The sequence below is a fragment of the Amphiura filiformis genome, chromosome 9 (assembly GCF_039555335.1).
Source record: "Amphiura filiformis chromosome 9, Afil_fr2py, whole genome shotgun sequence".
NCBI classification, from domain to species: domain Eukaryota; kingdom Metazoa; phylum Echinodermata; class Ophiuroidea; order Amphilepidida; family Amphiuridae; genus Amphiura; species Amphiura filiformis.
In genome coordinates, this window is record NC_092636.1 from 31,583,255 (window position 1) to 31,594,298 (window position 11,044).

Consider the following 11,044-nt stretch of genomic DNA (forward strand, 5'->3'; position numbering starts at 1 on the left):
TGTGTATGAAATGAAAGGATAAAAATTTGAATGTTAATTTGATACAGTTTAAATTGGAACCCTGATTTGATACAGTAACATATTCAATACACTTTTGATATAATTATGTATGAAATGTGTATGAAATGAAAGGATAAAAATTTGAACGCAAATTTGATACAGTTTAAATTGGAACCCTCATTTGATACAGTAACATATTCGATACACTTTTGATATAAATTATGTATGAAATGTGTATGAAATGAAAGGATAAAAATTTCAATGCTAATTTGATACAGTTTAAATTGGAACCCTGATTTGATACAGTAACATACATTGATAAATTATGTATGAAATGTGTATGAAATGAAAGGATAAAAATTTGAACGCTAATTTGATACAGTTTAAATTGGAACTCTGATTTGATACAGTAACATATTCGATATACTTTAGATATAAATTATGTATGAAATGTGTATGAAATGAAGGGATAAAAATTTGAACGCTAATTTGATACAGTTTAAATTGGAACACTGATTTGATACAGTTACAAATTTCATACACTTTGATATAATTATGTATGAAATGTGTATGAAATGAAAGGATAAAAATTTGAATGTTAATTTGATACAGTTTAAATTGGAACCCTGATTTGATACAGTAACATATTCAATACACTTTTGATATAAATTATGTATGAAATGTGTATGAAATGAAAGGATAAAAATTTGAATGCTAATTTGATACAGTTTAAATTGGAACCCTGATTTGATACAGTTACTTATTTGATACACTTTTGATATAATCATGTATCAATGTATGAAATGAAAGGATACATTTCATTTGATACTTTTTTGATACATTATCTTGGCATTTGATACACTTTTGATATGTACAAAATGTGTATGCAATGTTAATTTGATACAGTTTTGATACATAAAAGTGTATGAAATGAGGGTTCCAATTCAAATCCTTTTATTTCATACATTTTTCATACGTATCAAAAGTGGTGTATCAAAAGTGTATCAAATTTCAGCCAGGGAATTAACGATGACCTTCTATGCTACAAATTCACTTGGTATTAACGTTGTATTCTAAAGTGAAACAAATTAAAACATGCCTGATACTTAAATATTCTACTCATATCGTCCTCACGCAAACCAACATGCGTGCATAATGACGATATTTACGAGTTGCATTTATTCATGCATTTTCCTTTTGATTTCAGGTACATCATATGGAGGTTATTGCCAAAGTTTTGGATCGCATCTTCTTCTTTCTCCTCCTTTTAATGTACGCCGCGAATGTCTTGCATATTTTAAGAAAGATTGTCTAAATTCTTACCACTATGGTCAGGCAAGAAGGCCATCAATTTGGATTTTTTTTCTTTGTGTGTGTGTATTATCACGGTTGTTTGATGGATTGTAAAACTGGGTCATTTTAAAGAAAAGTTGAACAATGATGGCGCTATTTATCTTAAATCTTGTTTGCATCTTTATAAGGGGTATACATTTGTATAATGGTATTAAAACATCAGAAATAAGACTTACAAATGGCTAGGAAATTTTCAAAAAACATTTTATAATGAAATGTAAAGGAAAAAGTCATATTATGTGGCTAATTCAAATTCAAAATATATGTCAATAGCGCCCTCAATTTGCTCACACATGTACAGTTTACAGAATAAAAATTATCACAAAAAAGCATAACAAGATGAATAATTTGATATAGAAATGAAAATCTTTGTTTAAAATAGCTAAAAATATATGTGTTTATTAGTGTGATAGCTGTTGGTATTGTGCAGGTCTAGAATTGAACATTATATAATATTTTAGAAAAATTTATAAATGGTCACATCAAACAACCATGATTATGTGTGTACTATGGTAAATCATTTGCATGCTGATCACTGCTGATAATCACGACATATGTCTTAGTAAATCCTTAACAACATCCACATCAATTTAACTTGAGTCTTTGACAATCTAGTGCGCATGACAATCTCCCGCAGATTAGCCAAGGGCACAAGACGTTGGTAATACCGGGTTTCAAACCCACAACCTCACGGTCATGAATCGATCCAACAACCTCGCTGTCATGAATCGAACGCCCTTTTTTCACTGTTTATTTTATTCATAAAACCACAAAGGGGGTCAATGTGAATTTCAGGGAGGTGTAAAATCAACACATTTTGCATAAAATTGCCACAAAAGTGGAAATGTACGTAATTTTGAGTTTACGTAAAAGAGAGGTGGACTGGGGCAAGAAAAAAAATTGAATTGTGGGAAATGCCCACTCTTGCCCACCGTAGTGCCGCCATTGCCTATTATAGAGCTGCTGTAGACTTCGTAATCTTCTACTGCCTCTATATCTGTATATCTAATGTATAATAACATTTTGGTTGCCGCATTCATACTGGTTTTGAGCAGCCCATCATTTCACCCATATTTATCTTGTATCATGTCAGTTATTACGAATACGAAATTCGACGATGTGCTTGGACACTGGCCCGACGCCTATAGCTGTATCTAGCTTATTGCTGCTCCATGCATGGCTCATGTTGTTATCAAAATCATCTGCTCATCAGTTCATTGTAACTGTCGGAGCCTGTCAAGAGTAGTAGGATCTGTTGAGGCGAAACACAGGGATAATATAATATTCATTCGCAATTGACATTGCTTGGTTAGCGTTTACGACGAATAGGAGTCATCGTGTTCACAGGGGCGTAACAAGCGGGTGGACAGGGTGGACCAAGTCCAGGGGACCCAGAGGGTTCAAGTGCCCAGAGCAAAAGCCAGGAGATGTTACAAGGGCCCGCACTGCTTCTTGTCCATGGGCCCCGAGGTCCGGGCCCGAGGCTACACCCCTGCATGTTCATCAGTGGATTTCAATGTATTCGCGGTCGACCAGTTTTCATCAAGATCTGCTCTGACTTGCCTTCCACTGGGCAACTATCAGAAGTTAAGCTTAATTCCAAGTTACACTCCATGAGCGCCGAACGACTGGTATTATTTTTAAAACAAACCAAAATAATGAAATAAATTGATAATAAATATTGTCTCTTTAACCGTGGGGCTCTATGGGGAATTAATAACCGTGTTAATACGATAATGTCTACAAAATTGATTTGTTTTTTCACAAATAAAACGAATTTGGCTGATTTAGAATCATTACAAATATAACATGTCAAAACACCAGGTTTGAACAAAATCTATGAAATTATTTTGGAAAATCGTACATTATGGCTAATTGGTGGCCGATTTTTCGTTGAAAGCTGCCAATGGTGGCTCTGATTTTGATTTGATTTGATTTTATTAAGTATATCATCATAAGAGTCAAAAAACATATTGCACAGAACAAACGAAAACACAATTCTTATAAAAATACAAATTAAAACATAAAATATGACAAGATAACATGCCAAGGATGTCCCTTAAAGTCAGCGACTTATTTCCAAATGGGTCCTTAAAAATACACAATAAACAATGAAAAAATATATATATTACAACTATAGGTTTTCCCGTCCAATTTCAAACTTTGGTCGTTCAATTTAGTATAAGTGTCATTCCTTTTCGCGCGAAATTGAATGAACGCTTACATTCTCGATTTCAATTTAGCAAATGTGCAATCTATTTCATTTAATACGCATTCAAAATTCTAAATAGTGCACCCAATTTCGCACATTGTGCAGCAAATTTCGCATATTGTGCAGCCAACTTCACGTGGCCTTGAATTCAGAGCCTATTTGGAAATACAAATTCATATATGCGTAAACAAAATGGAAAAATGTTCAATCGAATTCGCAAAGTGCAAAATCACATCCAGAAGTTCTTAAATATTTTACAGTGGTTCAAATATAAAAATGCTATTTATCGTGTTTATATTGAACATTAGATATATGTATCGTCAACATTGTTCAAACAAGCACGTTGCTATATTAAATGTCAGTGAAGGAAAACACATTTTTTAAGTAATGTTAAAATTGCCGTATGCATAGGCCTAGTAAAACAGAAAATGAATTATAACTAATTATAATATTTAAAAGTATTTTCCCGGTTTAGTTCAGAAACCATAAAGTGATGTATATGGGTCAGTCCATGTCGAAACAGATTGAGTGTACACCCACCCTCTTGGATTTTGCTCTCCTTTGGCTCAGGGTACCTTTCATGGATCCCTACGTGAGGTCACAAGAAAAAAATTCAAATTCCATTTCGTTTGCGAATGGCGGGCAATCAAAGTTTGACGACCTCGACCAAAATTGTGAATTTAAGGGGTCCAAATGACAAAGTGCTCTCTTTGAGGGGCACTTTCTTCTTAATTGAATCAGTTGTGATCCTCTTTTTGAATGTGGTCACTCACTGGCTGTGTCTGAAATACCTAATGCCAAAAAAGATAGATTTCGGAATTTCGTTGGGATTTCAGAGGGGGTCAAAATCAGCACTTCGTACTGTTCAATCAAATTATCTTGATCTTGAAGGACCCATGATAATGTCACAGTGCACTTATAGGTCCTAACTATGTTCAGAATGGATTAACCATATGCCAATGTCTATGAGCAATTCAAAAAAAAGAGAAATTTCTAGACCCCTACAGAATTTTAGGCCACCCCTAAAGTGGTTCAGCCACAAATGGCACTTAAAGTCGGCAAATTTTGACCCCTAATAACTTTAGGTGTACACCAGATATGAATTTCTAGTCTTTTGCATCTGAAAGAATGTAGTTTAATGTTACTAGGAACATAAGATTTGTTTTGTATTTTTGTGTTTTAGTATTAAGTTGACGCTTTCAAAAATAGTCATTTTTGCCCAACATACCATGCATACAGGATACGGTACAAAATGCCAATTTTAGTATGATATTTTTTTATATTTTTGATCACTTTATAGCCATTTGTATTATTTATCCTGATATTTCAAGTTGCTCTTGAGTCAAGTAATAAGAAAAACTACTTTCTAATCCTCTGTATGGATTTTAAGGGGTCAAAATGCACTTCCTGGCAACGATGCACATGCAAAGTACAGGTTATGGGGGTCAAATTTTCAGAATGCTCCCAATTATGTCAAGTAATATATCAAATTACTCGTATGGTCATGAGGATTCCAAAATGTATAGTTTGTTATGTGTCAGACCTTTCAGGAGGGCGCTATGACGAAAAATGTTCATAGGTCAACGACCTTTTTGAAAGTATCAAAACACAAAAAATATAAAACAAATCTTATGTTCCTAGTAACATTAGACTACATTCTTTCAGATGCAAAAGACTAGAAATTCATATCTGGTGTACACCTAAAGTTATTAGGTGTCAAAATTTGCCGATTTTAAGCGCCATTTGTGGCTGAACCACTTTAGGGGGGCCTAAAATTCTGTAGGGGTCAAGAAATTTCTCTTTTTGAATTGTTCATAGACATTGGCACATGGTTAATCCATTCTGAACATAATTAGGACCTATAAGTGCACTGTGGCATTATCATGGGTCCTTCAAAATCAAAGATAATTTGATTGAACAGTATGAAGTGCTGATTTTGACCCCCTCTGAAATCCCAACGAAATTCCGAAATCAATCTTTTTTGGCATTAGGCATTTCAGACACAGCCAGTGAGTGACCACATTTAAAAAGAGGGTCACAACTGATTTAATTAAGAAGAAAATGCCTCTCAAAGAGAGCGCTTTGTCATTTGGACACCTTAAATTCCCAATTTTTGTCAAGGTCGCCAAACTTAGATGGCCCGCCATTCGGAAACGAAATTGAATTTGAATTTTTTTCTTGTGACCTCACCTAGGGGTCCATGAAAGGTACCCCTGAGCCAAAGGAGAGCATAATCCAAGAGGGTGGGTGTACACACAGTCTGTTTTGACATGGACTGACCCGTATGTCCCATAGTTCAATCAAGCTCAGTCTAGTTAATCATATAAATTATAAAAATATAATGAAACTTTTCCTTTAAGTTAATGCTACTTTTTCTTACGATAGATCTTTTTTCAATCTTCGTATTTTTAATTGTATAATATAACCTTTATCTATCGTATCTATACTATTAAAGAGGAACTTGCCGATAATCGATACTTTGAAGAGGAACTGATCGATTCATCGGTATCATCTCGGAGATTATAGATAAATTATAAATTAATAAATAGATAAATAAATAAGTTCTAGCATTTCCAGATGAATGGTAAATGCATAGATAGATAGATAAATTAATAAATACAAATAATTATTTGGATTTATTCGGTAGATCAACCAATGGTGGCCCGCTTATTTACGGTCCGTTGCTGCGTTGCTATACGCGGATTACGCACAGGTCGTGGCAACTTCCCGACGCGCTAATGGTAACAAAACTTCCAGTTTCATCTAAGACGGAAAATATCACATCTCTTAGACGGAACTAACAAATTAATGGCTGAGACAAAGGTGGTTTTAAGTTACGTATTTTGAAAATAAATGGTCCAAGTGATCTAATAATTTTGAAAGTGATATTAGTTTAGCCGTTCGTGGTGACTTTCGACGGAGAGTGGGCATTATGCGGCATGGTAACCGCAACGGCTATAATAATAAATCAACTGCATTCGTTTATGCAAATTATGACTTTCGGAAACTTCTTTTGTGATGACTTTCCGAAGATTTTAAATTCAAGGTAGGCCTAGGCATATATACGGTATTGGAAAGTAATTTGAGTTTATTCGTTTGTCATGTTGTGATGAATTTCGATGGGGAGTGTGGGACATTATTAGCAGATTATAGCATGGTATAAAACCGCAACCGCTAAATATCCGTGGCGTAGATTTCTTTTTGACATTAGGGGAGGGATGAAAACATTTCTTGAAGTAGGCATATTAATAGTGAATCCGGCATCTTTTGGCAACATTAACAATGGCGTAGATTTCTCTTGACATGGCATGGGGGATGGCCATAATTTAATAATAATTTATAGCCATAATGAAGATGGTATTTTGTATGATGCAAAAGTGGAACAAATTCGCACGAAGACCGCAAAAATGGGCACTTTTTAGTTTGGCCAAATATGAGGTTGATATTGTCAGAAACCCACATGTATATAGGCCTACAGGTGTCAACTTTCTTGGGGGTGATTGTATGGACCATTGCCCTTATCAAAATATGGGGGGAATATCTTGAAACCCAATGTTGCTATTATAGGCCTACTTGATGAAACAGAAACAAATTTAAAAGAAAGAAAGAAAGAAAGAAAGCGAACAAGCAAGAAAATGAAATAGAGAGAAATGGAACGAAATAACGGGAAAGCTTTAAAATAGATAGAGAGAGAAACTGAAAGAAAAAAGGAAAGACAAAAGTCAAAAGGGTGTTTGGTACAAAAATTACGCAAAAGATATATGCTAAAGGAAATCATTTCCAAATAGAGGCAACAAATGGTACCACTGACCGCGTACTAATGGCTGTTGAATCGATACCAATTGCCATGATTACCATTTCCATCGTTTATGCTAACTGCTACCGTTTACTAACCGCTCCTGTTTACTCATCTAGCGGGGGCCCGCGCGAAAAGGGGAAGGGATGAGGGCAGGAAAGAAGGAAAGAAAGAGGGAAAGAAAGAGAAACAACGGGAAAGCAAGAAAGAGATAGGGAGAGAGAAACAAAGAAAGATAGGGAAAGACAAAGAAAAAATAGACAGACAGAAAGAAAGATGAGAGAGAGAAAGAAAGTGAACAAGTAAGAAAAAGAAAGAGAGAAATGGAACGCATGAAAGCGAGAGAGAGAAACTGAAAGAAAAAAAAAAAGGAAAAAGAAAGAAAAAATAAGTAAAAAGGGGAAGGAGAGAGGGAAGAAAAAATGGAAAGAAAGAAAGAAAGAGAAACAACGGGAGAGCAAGAAAGAGAAAGGGAGAGAGAGACGAAAAGAAAGAAAGGGAAAGACAAAGAAAAAAAGACAGACAGAAAGAAAGAAAGAAAGAAAGAAGAGAGAGAAAGATAGTGAACAAGCAAGACAAAGAAAGAGAGAAATGGAACGCAGGAAAGAGAGAGAGAAAACTGAAAGAAAAAAGGAAAGACAAAGAAAAAATAAGTAAAAAGGGGAAGGAAAGAGGGAAAGAAAGAGGGAAAGAAAGACAGAAAGAAAGAAAGAAGAAAAGAAAGAAAGAAACATCGGGAAAGTAAGAAAGAGAAAGGGAGAGACAAACGAAAAGAAAGAAAGGGAAAGACAAAGAAAAAAAATAGACATACAGAAAGAAAGAAAGAAAGAAAGAAAGAAAGAAGACAGAGATAGAGAGAAAGAAAGTGAACAAGCAAGAAAAAGAAAGACAAATGGAACGCAGGAAAGAGAGAGAGAGAGAAACTGAAAGAAAAAAGGAAAGACAAAGAAAAAATAAGTAAAAAGGGTGTTTGATACAAAAACTACGCAACAGATTTTATGCTAAGGAAGTCGTTTGCAATGTAGAGGCAAATAATGGTAGGCCTGATAGGCCTACCATCACTAACCGCGTAATAATTGAGCTGTTAAAAGCGATACCAATTGCCATTACCATTTCCATCATTATACTAACCGCTTCCGTTTACTAACCGCTCCCATTTACTCATCTAGCGGGGGCCCGCGCGAAGCGCGGGTACCCGCTAGTAAGAATAAAAACTGAATGAACACAGTCAAAACAACATCTAGAAATTAAATAAGCATATTTTGCAGTCGACTTATAAACATATCCTTCACATCACAACCTGTTTAATTAGACCTCAATCGTGTCCATTTCCATCTGAATTAAATATAGGCCTATAGTATAACATTTCATTAATTTTTTATTGGGGGGCACCGACCATTATTGAGGGGCACCGGGTCTGATTGGGGGCACAAGCCGTTTTTCGGCCATTTTCCTGTGGGATTTTAAAAAATTTCAGATCGATTGGGGGCACGTGCCCCCCCCCCCCCCCGTGCCCCTATGACGCTACGCCACTGGATTAACTGACGTGTTAAAGTGTTAATATTGCTAACACCCGAACGTGTTAAGCGACGTTTTAAACATATTTTAATGTGTTCGTGTGTTAAAAACAATATTAACATGTTACATTCGTATTCGAATTTGCAAGCATTAATGTGCTTTAATGAACACTGTACCTAAAGTATACTTCTCATTACAAGCATTACCCATTAAAACATGTGTGTGTTTATTCTGTGTTACATAGGGCTACTCACTTTTTTTCTGCTGCAACGTAGACGGAGGGCCTTTAGGCCTATGTCAGTATACTTGAAAATCCGCAAAATTTCAAATTGAAATCCTTTTCGCTAATTAGATTGTCAATGCATGAAATTGAAAATAGGATTGACAACGTTTCGCAGTCCCCCGTGCATCTTTTGCGAAATTGATTGCCTATTCCTTTAAATTAGACGTCTAATGGTGAAATTGAAACATTCGAGAACGAAATTGAATTCACAATAATGAATTGTTCTGATCATACATTAATTTGATTGAACTAAAATGAAATCGATTGCTCATAATGCGAAAAAGAAATCGGGATTCGTTGCAATCTTTCAATCTTGCGCGAAAACGAATGACACTTTTATGAAATCGAACGCACAAGTTGCGAAATTGGCCAGGAAAACCTATATTTAAAACATGAAACACCTAAATTACAATATTAAAAACTATATAACCATGTGGTCTAAGAGGATAACTTTAACATCTTTTTTAAACTTTGATTTTATATTGCACAATTTTACATTATCGGGAAGTTTGTTCCAATCATGGATTGCATTGTAAAAAAAGGAAGCAGAATCTGCTGTTTTAATTTTTGGAACTTGAAAGTTAAAATTGCTACCCCTAGTGTTATAAAGAGCCGTTCAAAATAGGTTACCCCTGCCCTCAAAAGTATCTCTTTACCTAGTTGTACATGAACGTTGTACATCAACGGGTATGCGTAGGTAAAATGCGATCCCATGCCGTACGCAAATGCGTAGAATTTGGCACCATCGACGTGTTCGATTCTGTGCTGTGATCTGCCTTGTCCAAGACTGAGTTGCTTGTTGCACATTTCATCGTAAATATTAGAAGCTATTACTGTCGTTTCTACAAAAAAGGAAACAAATGAAAAGAAAAGAATTCAGGAAAGGGATGTAAGATGGATGAAACAGATTCTGCAACAAAAGGTGGTTGATCTGATTTTTCAAAAATTTGACTCTCATCTACTACCCAAATTTGCATAAATTGATGTGGCAATGTGGGGTGGGGCGACGATCCTGTCAAAGAAAATTGAAATCGATATGTCGGGGTCGGTCTTTGTCTTGATGCTCAATTTAAAAAATATCATTCTTTGAGTGCTGGCGAACCCTGTAGAAACTAAACACATAATGTCTTACCATTCAACGGTATTCCGTCAACACTTAAACCAGCGAGATCGCAACACCAAAATGTGATACTGACTCTAGCATCGATTCCACCTGCATCATTTGTTGTGAACGCAACATTGCCCGACCAATGCTCAATTGCGGGGACAAGTAGCATGAATGCCTCTGTAACCTCGTCAGCGATACCAGTAGGAGGCAGTGTAGATTTGGTGAATTGTGCCACCAAGACGGGTTGGGTTGATTTTATGACGATCACTTCACTGCTTTTAATCGAATCTCCCAAATAGAATTCTCCTTCGTTCATTGATTTCGTGACAATGCTAGGTCCATAGATGCTTGAAGAAATGTTGAAGACTGTACCATTCTGCGACGCTATGATACGGTATTCGAATCCATTCGTTCTTGGATTCACTGATGCCATAACAAAATTTCTTCCATAACTCTCAACATCAGGAATCATTTCTACAAGTAATTCGCATCCCTCATGAGTCATCGTATTACTAATCATCGGAACGATGCCGCATGATACGCCGGATAGAACCGCTACTGATTTGGTTGCATACACCTTAAGCCCGGTAAAATCCCCAGGACCATTTGCTTCAAAGAAATATTTTTCATACGGATCCAATGTGAAAGTCACCGGATCTTCAAATCCAGCCGGCCAGTTGCTTAGTGTGACATTCGTTTGTCCATCACCGAGGGACATAATCAAAATTTCTGAAGTGCTACATCCGGGAACTTGCGATACGAGATGATATTGTG

At 35.8% G+C, this 11,044-nt stretch overlaps 1 long non-coding RNA gene across 1 annotated transcript; it reads right to left on the bottom strand.

The window, feature by feature from the left end:
- Window positions 1-2,447: 2,447 nt before the first annotated feature.
- On the bottom strand, window positions 2,448-10,375 carry LOC140160866 (uncharacterized). The gene is made up of 3 exons (XR_011860024.1): window positions 10,295-10,375; window positions 9,819-10,004; window positions 2,448-2,605 (listed from the first exon to the last, which is right to left on the bottom strand). It is a non-coding gene; the product is annotated as an uncharacterized lncRNA (long non-coding RNA).
- Window positions 10,376-11,044: the final 669 nt, after the last annotated feature.